Raw genomic sequence first — 16,263 nt, forward strand, 5'->3', positions numbered from 1 at the left:
CATCTCATGCCTCTCTCGCTCTCTCTCTCTCTCTCTCTCTCTCTCTCCTTTTTTTTTTTTTTTTTTCCTTCACGGTTTTCAGAGGAATGCTAGCACAGCACACTTGTCAAAGCCAGTTGCTGCTGCCTTATCAATGCTGCTATTGTACGGCTGACAGATAACAGCGAGCACAGCCTGATGCTTGGCTGTCTTCATAGAGCTAACACTCTTAGCGCCGCTAAGGTCACGCTTTCGGAGGTGTAGATTGGAAAATCTCCCCGGGAGCGGTGTGCCCGGCGCTGCGGGAGCCGGCTCTGCTCCCCCCGCAGGCAGCGCTCTCCGCTGGGCGCACACGTGTGTGAGAGTGTGTGAGTGTGTGAGTGTGTGTGTGTGTGTGTGTGTGAGTGTGTGTGTGTGTGTGTGTGTGTGTGTGTGTGTGTGTGTGAGAGAGAGTGAGAGTGTGAGTGTGAGTGTGTGTGTGTGTGTGTGTGTGTATGTGTGTGTGTGGGTGCCCGCCCGGGGTCTGGGGGTGCCACCGTGGGTGCTGTGTGTGCGGTGCCACCGTGGGTGCTGTGTGTGCGGTGCCACCGTGGGTGCTGTGTGCTCGGTGCCACGGTGGGTGCTGTGTCTGCGGTGCCACGGTGGGTGCTGTGTGTGCGGTGCCACCGTGGGTGCTGTGTGCTCGGTGCCACGGTGGGTGCTGTGTGCTCGGTGCCACGGTGGGTGCTGTGTGTGCGGTGCCACCGTGGGTGCTGTGTGTGCGGTGCCACGGTGGGTGCTGTGTCTGGGGGTGCCACGGTGGGTGCTGTGTGTGCGGTGCCACCGTGGGTGCTGTGTGCTCGGTGCCACCGTGGGTGCTGTGTCTGAGGGTGACACGGTGGGTTTTGTGTGCTCGGTGCCACCGTGGGTGCTGTGTCTGCATCTCCCGAGCTCCGGCAGAGCCGTGGAACTGCGTGCTTGGGCGGGAGAAGGCACCGCGGCAGAGTATCCCCCAGGTTTGGAGCAGGATGCTGCAGCCTGTCTGGGGCTCAGCTGGGAGGCAAACCAGAATATTTTGAAAGTGCGTTGGAGATGTCTGTAAAGTTTGAAGGCTCCTTTATAGAGACCTGCCTGGGCTCCTGACAGTCGGCATCGAGATGGTTTGGCTAACACATGGTGTAAAGTTAAGAGAAAATCAGGGAAGTAGGGAAAGGCAGGGTACAATGTAATGCTGCTCTTGCAGCTGCAGCAGAGCAGATGGATGTAATTCATTTGCAGATCTGTTTGTGAAAGTTTTACAAGTCATTGAAAACTAAGTAGCATCACTATAATGGATCATTAAAGACTCGCTATATTTATAGATTCTAAACTAGCAATCTGAAGTGTTAATTAGACGTAGGCAAAAATTTATGTTTAGGAAGGAAGGGGGGCAGAAATATAATTAGAAATTAGTTATGGAAGTACTCTGCTATCATTTTCATTTAATTCCGCTATTAAGTTCATTGATGTCTGGAGCGTGGGAAGCCCAGCAAATTAACTAAATCAGAAATGTGATCACTAATTACAGTATGTTAGCTTATCAGAAAAGACGTTTTCATTGTTTTATTCTAAATTATCTAGATGGAGAAATTAGAGGATGGATTATTTTTCCTTTTATTTGGTTTGGAGATGTTTGCTTTAAAATTTGCTGTATATATATGTTGTTTTCCTGTGCAGAGTAACAATATTATTTGCTTCTTTTGCACCTTAACAGTTCTTCACAGTAACTGTCACATACCTCTGGTGCTTATGAATTATTGGCCTCCTACTTGTGAAAGAAATCTAACACTGTCCTCACCACTTACAGGTGAGATATTCTATATATAATACTGTTTCTAATGTGTTCTGAAATAAGATCTGTTTAGTAGGCTGAGCAAGGGGATTTATAGCTGGTGCTTTGTGATTTTGGTATTCAACAGTGTAACGATGCCCATAAACCCATGTTTCATGTTGCACCTATATTTTTGCCTCAAACCAACTTTTTTTGTTAACTTTTTTCCTTGAACAGACTATTTGGCCTCTTTACAGGTTGTTCTCAGCTTGTATTTTCAAACACACTCTTTAGTGCGAATGTGTCCTCAGAAGTCATCCACAGCAATTTGAAAACAGAAAATTAGCTAAATCCCAAAAATCACCATGCAACCAGACCAAGATTTATGTGAATAATTTTGACCATTTTGGTTTTTTCTCTCAGTCTACACTTTCTCATTGTAAAAAGTGATGGAAACTTTTACAAGCTTCAAATGAAAAACAAAACCAAAGGAAAACCTCATTATAGCTCCACGTACAAGTCTTGTATATTGGATTTCTCCTCTTTCTCCCAGTGTGTCCTGTGAGAAGCTCAGTATGCCAGCTTCAGCACACAGAGGTTCAGACTTCAGCAAAGCTGAGGTGCAGCACTGTGAGCTGCAGAGCCTGGTGCTGTCACTGCCTAGCTGAAACCTATCCCTCTTTGTGGGTATCACAGATCAGATGATCTACAAGAAACCATATTTTTAAAGAAAGTGCATAGCTAATTACACATGCCCAGCTTGTTATTGTTTTACTAGGGGAAAAAAAAGCAAACTAGTTTCTCTAGCACTGCCAGAAAATCTTGCTGAGAAAACTAGGAACAGCAAATCATGTTTTTCCTTCCTTCATAATGATGGGGCTGTTTAAAAGACAATGCCCACGGGGCAGTCCAGCTTCTTGTCAAAACGTAATCTACTGTTCCAGATGGTAAACATTCAAAGACATATTTATGGTGACTTCTACATACCTTCCTTTGACATTGGCTTTTTTTTCCCTGAGAGCACTTGTGCTGGGTACACACATGAAGTTCCCATTAGCATCCCAGCAGCTGTAAAAGTGTTCAGAGCTCACAAAGATGTTCCTCACAGTGAGATAAAAATAATCTTAGGAAAAGATCTGAGACAGTACAAGTTCCACGATACGCTCAAGGTAAAAAATTCCAGAGGTACAAAAAAAAAATCCATAAACTGCTGCATGAAAGCTGTAACACATTTTTGTTGCGGCTAATTCATCTTCGCTTGATATGGAATGCTGAACATACCAGGCATGTCTGTACTATCAACTCTGTTTGTGATGTGAGGCAACCTGCTCTGCACAAAAGCTGGTGTGTTTCTTTTTCCCCCAGCTAGTGAAAATTAGGTGGGATACTTATTGTCTTCACAGAGTTTTCAAAGTGTCACCCTGTTTTGGTTTTTTTCTCACTGCTCTGAGCAGTTAGGTAGAGCACAAGGAAATGTTTTCCAGCCAGAATGTGTTCTGCCCTGAATTGTCTTAATTATGTGTCAGTTTATTGCTTGTCAGGGGCTTCCTCTTCTTAGCACTTTATAATTGAGGTGGGTGAGCTAATTATGTCACAATATGCAACTTCAGTTTCTGCTTCTTGGCATGTCTCCTTGGCCTTTCATTGATTTTTGTCTCTGTTTCAGAGGAAAAAAATAATTATGATTGGTGTAATTTGCATTGAAAAAAAACACTTGGTGAATTTCCAAATGGCATGTAAATGCACCTTCAAAAAGTAGGCTAAATTAGATGTTGTTAGGAAAAAAATTGCATGTAGAAATCCAAAAGTATCCTAGAGATTGCGAGTAACAGTGTGAAAATTATTGTAACCTCTCTTATTTCAGTCAGGAACTGATAAAACCAGTTTATTTTAAATGTTGTGATGCTGGGTACAGTGCTCCTAAGTGTGCAAGCCATTATAAAAATCACACTCAGTGGACGTTAGAGTTAGACAGCTAAGGAAAAAAAATATTAGAAAACATTAGAAAACATTTGCAAATTCTGTTCTGGCTAGAAACACTTTATTGCAGACTATCTATTTTGACAGTCTGCAGGTTTTTTATCTAGCTTTGTTTAACTTATACCCTACACTTGATTGTATATATATATATATATATTATCAAATGCTCATGCAGGATCAGGAGTTTGAGCCTTGTGTAATGATGTCAGGGCCCATTCTCACACTGATGAGGCAGGACACTTGTTGCAGATGTCATGGGAGTCATGGGTTCCATGATTTCCTTAGCTTTAGAAAGAGCTTTGGGGGATTTGTGTTTGAGTGGGAAGGCAGACTGATGTGATAACAATTGAGAAAGCTCCTTTCTGAGCCCCTTGAGAGCTGCAGTGTTCAACAGAGAACGAGGGTCCCGTGACAACTCTGCGGTGACATAGAAAGAATCCAATTAGTGGCCACTCCTGCTGTTGATACTGGATCTCTCCTAAAACATTTCCACCATTACCACCCCCATTGTAATCCCATCCACGACACTGATAATGGGATCAAGAGTGTCTTTTCAGAATGCCTGTTTAAATTTTAACTGCCATCTTTGGGGATTTCTAGGATATTAAATCAGAAGGCACCGAATAACACAGCTCTCAAGAGAGCTTTGTGACACCCATAAGACACAGTCATTTTCCTCATACTACCCTGTCCCAATGCCTCCATCACAGGTAGAGCTGCATTAAGTGGGCTGCAGGTGAAGTGGGGGGGCTGAATGTGCATAGTGAATAATCCATTGAGGTGTGGCTGTCCCTGCCCCGCAGTTACCTGCAGCCCTTGTCCCTGAGCAGCCACACGTGCAGAAAGCAGCCGAGGAAGGGAGTGGGAGGGGGTACAGTCCCCTGTGCTGTGCCCTAGCAGCGGCAGCAAGTCACCCTGCTTCTCCTTTAACAAGCCTTCAGCCATCACTCTGGATCAGCAGTGTAATATTCTCTCCTGCCCCCCTCGGATTTTTTTCTCTTTCACTTTCCTTGCTCCAGCGTTAATTCATCATTTCCATATGATCAGAGTGCAGTAATTCCATTGCTATTCCTACCAAGAGGGGCAAGTTCAGTGCTGTCATGTGCTTGGAGAGGAAGCTGTAAAGTGGAAAGGCTCAAGGTTCTAAGCAGTGTCACCTCAGAATGCAGCACAGTAATTATTAAATTATTAACCAAACAAGACTCTCCTTAGCTGAATTATTTTAGCACATTTCAGTCATGTCAGTAGACTGCTTTTGAGGGCCCCTGCAAGATCTTTGTTTAGCATTGCTTATTCATACTCAAAAGTTGTTAACTGGTGAGAGTAATTCCATTTTAATTTCATGTGTCCTAAGAATTTTATTTTCTGAGGAAACTAATTCTTGTTTCATCTTATGGTTTAGGCACACAGCAGATTTAGTGTCAGTGATTTTCCTGGAACTTTAGTTCTCACTTTCAGAGTCTGCTGGAATGGTTGGTAAACCTTAGTTACTGTGTGTGCTCTATTAATCCTGGAGCTCTGAACCTTCCCAGTCATAACCACCACTGGTGGTTTGGTTACAGTGAAACATTTTTTGATAATAGTTGACCTTTACACTCAAAATTTTATAATGATTTCCCTTTTTTTTTATAATTATTTCTTTTGTAGCAAAAATTGACTTACAATTAGATATTAACTTGCATTATAGTATTTAAATATGCATATTTGGTAGTATTGCTGGAATATATACTGCAATATTTCTAGAAGTGGTACTGTGCTGCAGAATTCCAGGCTGCAGATCAGTGCTAGACTATCTGTAGAATACTTCATGGAGTTTCTATATAGAAGCAAAAGACTAGAAAGTCAGTGATGCTGTATTCTGAAAAAAATCCTATCCTGGTTTGAATGTAATTGTGGCACTGCAAGCTGCCATTTCTCTGTGATGTGAATCTAACCCATCTTAGCAAGGAGAGGAGCTGCTTGACAGCAGCTGTATTTTTGTGGTGCTTCACAGGAGGTGAACTCTGTTTGGAAAGCCCACAGAGAAGATGGGGAAGCTTTTGGCACTAGGGTTCTGGAGAATAAATGTAACAGGGAGCTGAACACAGGGGATTGTTTTTCTCAAAAGCATCTATTAAAACCGAATAGTGGTCTGTTCCAGTATTGTAATTGCAATGTGCCAAGATGTTAGTTATTCTGCCATGTGCACTGTTTTGTCTGTTTTCACTTAAATACAGAAAAATGTGTTGCCAAGCCTGTAAATGTCTGCAAAACTGCCAACTCTCCTGACTTTTATCAGTAGTCTGAAGATATTTAGCCTTCTTTGTAAAGCTTCAAGTGTAAGAGTCAAGATATAATGTGAGAAGTTCAGATCTCTGGTTTCTGGTTTTTTAAGCCTAATCCTCCTGGTTGCTGAGACAGCTGGCTTGCATGCAGCTCCAGAAACATGAAGGAAACTAACAGAAATCCCAAATCTGCCTATGTAAATGCATGCAGGCTGTGTGAACAAGGTGGGTTTGTGCATGTTGTGCCTGGCAATTAAAACAACCCAACTTTTTTTCCTGAGGTTTACTGTAATCAGCTCCTCCTGAAATTTCTGATTGGTCGTCTGATAACTCCCATTTTGTTAAAGAGGTTTTATTGCAACAGAGGGTGAGGTTTCTTGTCTCCTCTCAGACAGCAGAATAGCTTGCTGCCCTGGAGAAACCCATCCTTGATCTTCCCATCCTCTGCCTGCAGCAGTGTGTTCCCATCTCCTTCCTTGTGCCAGGTTTGGCTCTTGGCTCACCTCCTGGAGTGCGGAATGAACTCATCAGGGCAGTGGGAAGCTCTGTTGGCTGGCTGCCTGCTGAGTTGGTTCATCTCAGCAAGTGGACAGAGGGTCCACATGGAACCATGAAAGTGGTTGGAGCTGCTGGCTTGGGGTGAGGAGGGGAAACATGGCCAACCCTTCAGGGGGCTGTGAGCTGTAAGATATTCAACTACCTGGTGGCACCTTCTCAACCCACACACTGGGACACTGTGTGCATCCACAGGAGAAGTGTGATAACAGATGTTATCTGGCACAGACTGTGCCAGTGTCACCATGAGCATGAGGCTAAATGTGCACATGTAATGAAGGCCTATCCCTTTTTTATTTAGAGATTCGCTGCAGTATCACTCAGAATACAGAAAATCCTCCCTTACCACTTCTGACTCTCTAACCCAACAACTAGGATTTGGAGAGAAGCTAGTAAGTGGTGTGGAGAGAAAAGAGGAAAGAAACAGAAGTGCCTGCTCTGCTGCTGCTTTAAAAAGGTGAATAAGATTCTGAGGGTGGGATCCAGCCTGCGTAGCCAAGGTGCCCCTTGGGTCTTAAATACTTACACAGCAGCTACCTAAAGGCATGCTCTGTCTCTGATCAATGAAGAGAGTCCTCCTGAAAACCTCCAGGCACTGCAGTTAGGAAAGCAGGATTTCCTTTTGTAAATCTTCAAAGGCACCTGCCTCTTTCCATATGTAGGGTTGAAGCTGGCTTGCTTTGTAAAGATTTTTGAGGAGCTTAACCTGGAAGAACTTGATATCGTCTTGAGTTTCTTTTTCAGCCCATAGATGAGCAATGGCATGGATAAACACTGTATTTGAACAGCTGTGGTGTAATTCCTACACAACTCTTTAAGGTGTCTCCTATACCTTCCACAGAAGAATGCATGAAGCAGGTCTTTCATTTGAACCCTGGAGATATGATGCACTGGAAGGGATTAGGATACTCAGATTAAATGTAGTTTTGGTACTGACTGTAGAAATGGAACACTGTACTCCTCCAAAGTGTCACCTGTTCTAATGCTGGGTTATACTGACAAAAAATGTGAATGTAAGTTATATAGGTTACACACAAATGTTTTAAAAATCACTCAGTGTTGTTACTTAAAGAATGTTTCAAAGGCCTGTGGGGTAGATAGAGCTTAGGGGAATCAGAGATGGTGCTGGTGGTGCCCACAAGCAGTAAAATCACAATGAGGAATAATGGATGATCTTAGAGGAATATGATGGACAAAGAATGGAAGAAAGAGAGAAAAGTAAGAGATTCAGGACCCATGTTTCTGGATCTACCTATGCTAAAACTTTTGAGGATTATTTCCCAGTGACTTGACTGCCTAGGGGCATGCCAGTCACAAATTAGAGAACAGTAGTGCAATAATAAACTGAACATCCTGAAAAAACCAGCACAGGATGCCTTTTAACTGTCACCTTTTTTTTGCACCCCAAGGACTGTAAAAATGCTAAGAATCGTATCTTTTAGAATAATACTTGAGTTTTGCTAACTTTGTGACAATAAATAATTCTGCATTAATCCAGCCTTTGTAGAAACATTGAGCAAAGGTTCCTTTGATGTCATTGCCCACTATTTTATTTTAGCTATAACATCTGAAATCTTGAATGTGTGTTTAGTAGAACACATGTGAACTTACCTTGTTGTTATCTATTATACATCTAGGGCCAATTTATGAACTGAAACTGTAACACTGTCTGCTTGGCCACCAGGAGATGGTAGGATTTAGGGAGACAACTACCACAGTTAGACCAATAAAAATGTTCTGAAGTGAACACAAGTATCTGTCAGGAATTCCAGTCGTTTCTTTTATCTCTGTATCAGTAGGAGGTTGGTATTTTTTATACCACTGTAAACTTCCATCCATTGCCAATATTCAGGCTTCCTGAGCTCTACTGCTCTGCAACTCAACTCCTAAATGAAAAAGGCCACTGAATTTGGGTTTTGTTTTCCTTCTGCTTGGTATGGAGCATTCCTCTAAAGCAGAGATCCTCTGAAGTGAGAAAGGGAAAAATGAAGAGACTTTGAGGTGTGCACAGTCAGGGATCACCAGAGTCCTCAAAAGAATAGCAGTTCAACATAGGAAATGTGCAGCTACAGAGACGTATTGAAAGAAGTACACCATTTTTTCAGATTTTCCCCATCCTTTGCAGCTCACATCCCATTTTGTCTTTCAATAAATTGCTCTGCAAACATCTCCTCTCCATAAATTTTGCACAGTTTTGCACATCATCAATTTGTGAAGGGTTTGATATGCAATATAACCATGTCTCAAGAAATAGGTCTGTGTTACAGCTATTTATTTTGGTCTTGGGTACCATGGATATCTATAGCACAAAGAGGACATCTATCAAATCCTGTGAAACCTTTAGAGAGGATAATAGTTGCCAACATGCAATGTGCTCTGCAAAAGCCAGATAAAACAAGGACATGGCTAAGTATAGCTGATGTATGTGCTGTCTTGGACAAGTGACATTGAGGAACTGTATCTTGATATTGTGTGTTTTGAGGACCCTGTGTACCTTGTATCTAAGGATAGAAAATTTACTGCACTTTCTGGTAGCTGCAGAGCATTTACAGTGAGAGAATATCATGTGTACTTTGTGTATTCCTACTTTTAAATGCCGTGTAAAATCCTTAGTTGTTGCTAAGAAATCCAGAGAATTATTGGAGAGAATCACTTCCTGAGGATCTTGAACCTGTGTTGAGGGAGTTCTGCAATGACATTCATATGCCTATCACATTGCTTTTGGGTGCTGGTTCAAGGCTGCTTTGAATAAAGCTGTTTCCTACATACAGTTTAATGAGGTCATCAATATGGGCATCAGAGCTCGAGTTCAGGTGAGTGATGCTGCTGCTGTGACCTGTCTGCTCCACTCCTCCAATGGAGATTACTCATGCACACACCTTGGGAGCCCCAGGGCAACATACAGTGCAGAGCAAATTTTCATTTCCCACAAGAATATTTGCCCTTCAGTCACAGACCATTCAGATAACAGCAGTAATTCAACCATTCTGCATTTGCTGCAGTATCACAGCTCAGTACTGAAGCCTGAACTGTGACACCAGTGCTACCATGGCAGTGGAAGAGGGACACAGACGTGGAGTACCAGGGTGTTGAATCTGGTGGCTATTTGAACTATTCACTGCTTTGTTTTAGTCTCCAGCCACCAGTGACTGCCAGAGTTGCTGTTTCCCTGCCTACAGTAGAAGAATATGCTGGGCTTTTCAGTTCAGAATTGATTTCAGTAATGCATGTATTTATGAGTCTAGGTTTTTGAAGTCATACCCAACTGTCAAACAACTGATCTCTAAAGAAAGCGTTGCAGTTATTTTGGATGAGAGCCTAACACAGGGGGAGGTAGAGCAGGTTTCCTAGAATGCCTCACCCATCTCTTCCAGACACCTTGCTGAGTCACATCTGGTACGAAATGAAGAGTCCATGTCTCACTCCTTATCTTCAAAGCTCTGTGTGGGCCACTCTCATTGTCCGAAGAAGCTTTTTGCCCACTTCATCATGAATTGCCAACATATACAGTTAATAGGAACAGTGGTAGTGAACAATGAAGGATGAAAATTGAGGTGGGCAATAAAGTGCCATGCTGACACTATAGGGCAAGAGACATCACATATTGGACTGAAACACTAGGGAGCTTCTAAAATAGATGGAGTAGGAGTCTGAATCGTGACTGATAGATATCCCAAAGGAAGGCAGACCAGATTTGGTGAGTGGAGAATGGAAAGAAAATATATTCTTTTTCTCTCCCAGCAGCATTTCTTTGTGTTTGTTCCAGATATCTGTTGATCCATTCACATATCAGTTTGCTCAAAGGTGTTCTCATCTGTTCTTCCAGGAAAAATCCTGAGTGTGGCATTTACCATATATTACATTCTATTGCCCAGTAACCATAGTTGCTGTTATGGACATGAGGAGGGAGACTCAAAGCAGAGCTATTTTGTTTTCTAAGCAGTTTGGAAATTACATACCTGTCGACATTAATTTCCATCTCTTTTGTAGTGCTTGAAGAAAATTCTTTTTTCCTTAGAAGCTTCATATAAAAAAATAAAAATTCCACTTTGGTAAAGCCACATATGCCTTGGTAACTGTTCAGCTTAGAGTACATGTACATGGAATTACACAGGGTGGTTGATTACCTTGCATACCTCTGCCTCTATAATTTCCTAAGGCTAAAGGTATTTTTTCTCTTTCTCTTTCTTATGCATCCTTCATACATTCCCCTATTTTGTGTACAGTACACAAATTGGTTTCCATTTGCACTTTTATATTTTGACAAAAGATGCTTTTAGATCTTGTCTTCAATGCTGTCAGGAAACTGCTCTAAATGAAAGTGTGGAGTGATGTGGAATAGTTTTAATGAAGACCAAAAGAATGTGAACTTCATCTTTTTCATAGGAAGTTTTTTACTGTTCCATCCTGTGCCCTACTTAAATACATTGGCCTTTTTTGACCTTTTCCTTGATGAAGGTTAAGTAGGAAATATCTTGGCTGCAGCCTTTCCAGCTTAACCAGAAAGACTTTCCACAGTTCATGTTTACTTTCCCTGCTATAGCCATTCATCTTTCCTGAATCAAAATTGTTACACTGGATTTTCAGAGGGAAATTAATAGCTTGTGGCATTGATGATGAAGTGTCAAGCCTTCTTCTTTCATGTCTCCAGCTCTATTTTGCTAGTGATGATTTTGTCAGTTCTCTTGCTAGAGATTAACAAATCTTGGGAAAAAATCTGTTTGGTTAATGGTTCCCTTCCAAGCATCTTCTTTATTGTCATTAGGAACAAATGAACAGAGTTGCTGCATTTGCAATTTATTGAGCGCATTGCTTCTGCAAAAATCTAGAAATATTGCTATGTTTTCCATTTCTGTCTGGGCCTCTTTTGTGCCTACTGCCACACACAGAGTGAGACTGAATGCTTTTGGCTAGATAGGGGGTCTCAGTCCTTGGTGTGCTCACTCCAAAAGACTTTTTCAATCATCCTGTGAAAAAGTTTCAGAGAAACTTTGTCCTTAGGACATTGCTGCTTTTGCTGGAAAGGCAGTCATGTTCTTCAGGTACCACACTCTTGAGAGGAGAAGAGCTTGGTCTGAAGCTCTCCTGCCCTCAGTCTCAGTAGTAACCATTGTAGAATTTTGAAGTTTGGGATGTCTCTGTCTGTTATGACACATCGAATTGCCTGCCTTCCATGGAGCTTTGTTATGAGACACACAGTAATGTGCAGTGATAGTGATAGCTACTGTGTAGTGCAGGAAAAGAACAAGCCAATCTCCACACTAAAATTTCATTTTGGTTTAGTTCTCAATGTATATTTTGCCCTCACAAAGCACAATGGTATGATTAGCACTGCATTCATCCATATATATTCCAAACAGGGATGGTCAAGTCAATTCTTTATCCCTCTGTCAAGAATAAGGAAACTCAACCTTTCCTGTGAGGACACTCTCAACCAAGCCCTTCACAAATATATTAAACATTTCATATACTCGCAGAATGAACACTGGAAGAGTGCAGTTGGAAAGGACCTTGGCAGGTCTCAGGTGGTGCTAAAACTAGGCTATGAGATCAGATCCTGTGGCTCAGGACTTTATCCAGTTGCAACTTGAAAATCCCCAGAAGATATTAAGTGCACAGTGCACAGTGTCTTGGGCAACTTGTTCTGCTCTTTGGCTGTGTTTCAGGAAAGAAGCTTGCTTTGATTTATATCCAGTCTGACTTTCTTTTGTTTCAGCTTATGCCCCTTATCTCTTGTCTTCCTGCCATGCACTGCTGACTCCTGACAGAGCCTTGCTCTCTCTCTTTATAACTAATTACAGGCACTGGGCAGCTGCTCTGAATCCCCCCCATGTCCAGCTAATCTCCAGGAGGAACAACGCCAGGTTCTCCCTGCAGGGCAAATGCTCCATCCCTAAAACATCTCGATAGCCCTGCACTGATCTTGCTCCGGTTCATCACGGCTGGTTTTGTACTGTAGGCCCAAAAAAATTGAGCATAGGTGCCATTTAATGAGCTCTGAGCAGATGGACTTCACGTCTGTCCTTGCTGAATTCCGTCAGGATCCTGATGGCCCATTGTTCCAGCCCACCTAGGTCCTTCTGTCAGTCCTGTCTTGAGGAGATCCATTGCTATCTCCAATTCAGTGTCCTTCTCTTAGTGACTGTTGCTTATCTTGCTTGAAACACTTGCCCTCAACTTGTTGTTTTCATTATCTTACTTTGAATTAAATTTTATTCTTGATTTTCATCCTGACTTCTCAGTGTCTGAGTAAACTGGATATTTATAAAAAGCAGTATACTAAAGCAATTCACTCCAGCTTATGGTTTGTTTATGATACATGCAGTTGTTCTTAGCTCACTTTTAAATAGATCTTCCAGACACAGTGAACTGCAGGAGAAATATTTCTCCAAAATTCATTCACATGAGAAGATGCTCTTCCTAGTTTTGGCCAAGTCTGTCACATAAGATCTTCTTCAAAGAGTATCTCAAATTCAGTGGTTTGCTGTGCAGTCCAACTGAACAGTGTTGAGGGCTACTACTTAAAACATATAAACTAAAACTATACAAGATTTTTACTTTAAGTTTCATTTTCAGTATGGATTTTTTATTGCCTTCTACAGAAGTTTGGGAAGAATTTGAATGAACTTTTTGAGTCCTAAAATAGATAAATTTCAAACAACAGCATCCCACTGTCTGGAACCCTTATTATCATTGATATTAGTGCTATTATTTCCCCTGAATATCTTGCTGCTTTACAGCTATGCTGCCTTTCCTCATCTTCATGTGGCTGGAACTTCTTCCCATCATTTATTGTTGATTCTCCATAATGATGCTTCTTATATGTCTCTGTAACTTTGGAACTGACAATTGTAACAATCTAATTTTAGTCCAATACGCATATATCCTATTGATGCACGTATTCTCCTTATGAAGTTATTTTAAAGTTCTGTTTGTAGCCAGATGATGAGTTAACCAATAGAGCTGAATTTATCAACTTAAAATATAGGAAGTCCAAAGCCACAATAGTTTATTTGGTGTTAATTTTAGCCTGATCTCCACCTGAGTTTGTTCATACCTGCCCCCTTAAAAAGCCTCCTGCTCTCTGAGCTTAGCTACTTTGTGAATAGCACTGAACATTCAATTCATTCAATCCCAGGCATTTAATTAGGAACACTACTAACCTCTGGTAGTATTCTGGGAAATACAACTTCAATTTCTCCTGTTATAGGTATAAGAAAAAATATCTGAACCACTTTTTTTATTAAGAACTTTGTTTGGCATGTAAGAGAAGATCAATTGTTGACTCATCCATTATGCAAGTGATGTGACCACTTGCACCATTCATCCAATTCTTGAATATCTACAGTGGAATGCATGTTTTCTGGAACTCAGTCCACATCTGAGCCATCTTTGTCAGAGTTTCACAGTGTGAGGAAAGTGAAAGGAAATTCCACGGTTCTGTATAGGGTTGTGGTAAGGGAGAATACTTAATTATGAGACTTTATAAGGTTTAGCATTAAAAAGACTCAAAATAACCTTAACTTGAGCAACATTTACTTTTTAAAACCTGGCTACTCTCCTGTTCTTTTTGACCTTTTTGCTGAATTGCGTTGCTAGCAAGTATGGTCTTATTCAGTTTTTATCCATGCTTTTCCACTATTCATCCCTTTGTAATTGGTCATAGGTAACCTGAATGTGATAGCGGTCATCACCACAAATCTGTAAATGTCTCTGAAACTCACAGCTTGTCTAGAGTGGCATTTATTGACTTTTTGCACCAGTGCAAACTTGCTTGTACTGATGCATTGAAACTGGCTCAGCATTCCTCAGATAAATGTGACAGGGAAGCCCCGCAGGCATGTGGTAAAGGTGTTCCTGTAGAAGGGACACACGTGACCAGTCTATCTGAAGGATGTTTCTAATTTCTTTAGCAGTGTTCTTTGCACCACAGGATCTTTGACCATACAATGGTTGAGCTCCTCCTGTAACTTCCTGAGGAGAATAAGTTGTCTATTCCTGAGCAGGATAATTTGGACATACAAGTTCTGACAAGGCAAGAGTGCCCTCCTTCTCACCAGCTTGTTTGGCCTAATCTTTGCTCAGCAAGATGATGGGTCTGAAATACTGTCTTAGACAGACTCCTCACTTGCAGCTTGGAGCCTCAACACAGATCTTTATTCTGCACTGATCCTTGGTCTCTGATGCCTCAGGGAGATTTCAGAATCTGTCCTCCCAGCTCTTGCTCCTGTAATCTCCTGGAAATTAGAAGTCCCATTGCAAACAAAGATGAATGTGCTCCATGGAATCTCCACAGCTACTCTGCATCTTGATGCACATTGAAGTATTTTGAAATGGTAGTTTATATGCCAAGCTATGAACAAGAAGCACTGGGGAGCTCTCTCATCAGGATAGACCTCCTATTCTGCTGACTCTGTTAGAGGGTTAGTAAACTTGTCCAGAGATAGGAATATAGAAAATGGAAGAGTTGGAAGAACTAATTTATTCATTTAATAGCAAATAAATTTCCAAAATTATGCATCAGAGCCTTGAGTTTCACTGGTGAATTGATATTGTGTTACCCCATATATTGTGATATTAAGGGGGAAAATGCTGATAGCAATTTTCTGGCTGTAGACTTCAGGAAAAGATAACAATATACAATAGAAAAACTGGATGAAAGAAAGTAGACATGAATTTTTTTAAGATCTAAAATAGCTTTTATAGCTAGGAGTTTTCACAGTCCTTCATATTGCTGGAGAAATTCAAAAGATACATAGATGCTAAAAAAAGCCCTACTCGGAAGAGTAGACAATGTGGCTGAAGCTTGACTCTAATCTAATTTAGATTTTGTGAGTAGGATGTGGAAAAAATGGTCTTAGTATGAGCTAGTTTCACCATCATGTTTTAATAAGGAAAGTGAATGTTTTTTCTGTGTGCACACGCGTGGGAGGCACAACAACAGAAGTAAATTCCTGTATCTGAAGTGTTAGAATTTTAATGTAGCTTTCACTCTTTTGGACATACTTTGCTTCAGGAACTTCCCATTTTTAAGTTCATTATAAGGATATAAAAATAAACAAATTGCACACACATGAGAGAGGCAGAGCAAGCTATATTTCCCAGCCAATCCATGAGTTTCTTCCCTCCATCTTTATTCTAGCTCTGTCAGTATAGCAACATAAATTTTCAACAAAAGAGTATTTTTCTCCCTGAAGAGCAAAATTTGCTAGCACTCTTTATTATGTAATGTATTGAGAATGCAAAATGTCGGGTTACACTGATAAGTCACCTTTTTGACTAATAAAAATATATTCCCACTGATTACTAAAGCGGTGTTGCTTAAGGCTAATGGCATAATAGATACAAATTCATCCCATAATTCTTTTAATCTCAGTAAATATATTGCAAATGTTTACTATCTATTGTGGCAACATAAAGCAGAAGTCATAATTAGCCTAAACAAAACAAATCATAGGAGAGTTTTAAAGTGTGTTTCCAATTTCAGAAGAAAAAAAAACCTCATAGATTTTTCTTTTTTTTCTTTTGTCACATCTTGAATCAGACATCGGCAAATGTGTTTGTATGTGTGCATTTTCCCCAAAGCACTGAGAAGAATGTCGTGTGAGAATTATCTTTTCCATTCACAGTCATGCTGCTATTTGGTCACATTTCAATCCACTGAAAGAAAAAAAGAAGGTGGGGGAATTGAAAGCC

At 41.1% G+C, this 16,263-nt stretch overlaps 1 protein-coding gene across 13 annotated transcripts in view; it reads left to right on the plus strand.

Moving 5' to 3' along the window:
- SULF1 (sulfatase 1) overlaps positions 1–16,263 on the plus strand; it is a 128,636-nt gene that overhangs the window by 5,187 nt on the left and 107,186 nt on the right. For 12 of the 13 annotated variants that reach the window (XM_063170025.1, XM_063170018.1, XM_063170035.1 and 9 more), the window contains one exon: positions 1,712–1,804. The exons of the other annotated variant lie outside the window; for it this stretch is intronic. The gene's annotated coding sequence lies outside the window, so the exon portion shown is untranslated. The remainder of the gene's footprint in view (positions 1–1,711; positions 1,805–16,263) is intronic. 13 annotated transcript variants of the gene reach the window in all.

The sequence above is a fragment of the Melospiza melodia genome, chromosome 1, assembly GCF_035770615.1.
Source record: "Melospiza melodia melodia isolate bMelMel2 chromosome 1, bMelMel2.pri, whole genome shotgun sequence".
Taxonomy (NCBI): Eukaryota; Metazoa; Chordata; class Aves; order Passeriformes; family Passerellidae; genus Melospiza; species Melospiza melodia.